The sequence below is a fragment of the Buceros rhinoceros genome, unplaced genomic scaffold (genome assembly GCF_000710305.1).
Source record: "Buceros rhinoceros silvestris isolate BGI_N320 unplaced genomic scaffold, ASM71030v1 scaffold11120, whole genome shotgun sequence".
Taxonomy (NCBI): Eukaryota; Metazoa; Chordata; class Aves; order Bucerotiformes; family Bucerotidae; genus Buceros; species Buceros rhinoceros.
Window position 1 is genome coordinate 24,553 of NW_010391360.1, and position 897 is coordinate 25,449.

Below are 897 nucleotides of genomic sequence, written 5' to 3' on the forward strand. Positions count from 1 at the left end.
TGCTGGTATGGAGATGTGCCCTGTGTCCTTCATCCATTCCACGTCTATTAAGCCAGGTAAGCATGTAGGCAAAAAAGCTCATGGCTGAAAATGATTCCCCGGAGGTGGAGGCTCGTAGAAATCCTCTAAAAATTACCTGCCCCCAGCTCAGCACTGAGAATTACTGCTAAGTGGGCCACTATAGAGCAGGTTACTACACTGTCTACAGATGACTGAGTTGAATTAATAGTGCATCGTGTTGAACTTTCAAGTGCTCTCACGTATGGGGTACTACTTTTGGCATCAAAACTGAGATGTGACCAAAACATTGGTGAGCTACACCTGTCCTGTACTGGTGTAATCTGGCTCCTGGGCCTCTCCAAGTATCAGGAACGTAACTTTCCTGTGTTGTGGTTAGTTTCGTGTTGCTGTGCTTCATGTCTGTTAGCTGGCATTGTGCGGATTTCCTGGGATAATGAAAGATTGAATCTAGACCTATTTAGGGTTAGGAGTCTGTAAATCCACTGTGCTTGCAGGGACTAGGAATAATTTAAACACTGCTCACATTCCAGCCTCCGCAGTAGGGATGGGTATTTTGTTTTGAGGATTTTTTTCCTTATCTCAACTGCTGTACCATTTGGCTATCTGAAGCGTTTGCATGCCTCACAAACACCATCTGTTACAACCCAAGACACAAATACTGCAAGTGATTAGTAATATAAGCCAATGATGCAGCTGTATGTGGTGTGGAAACCTGATAGAACTAGAACTTCCTTTGTAAGCCTGACATGCCAAATAGTGCGTTTGTGGTTTGTCTAAGCTTTTAGCTTTTGCATTCATCAATTAAAGATTAACTTTCTGCTGCTGTGGAGACATGTCAGATTTAAAAAAAAAAAGGGGGGGGGGGGGGACCAACAA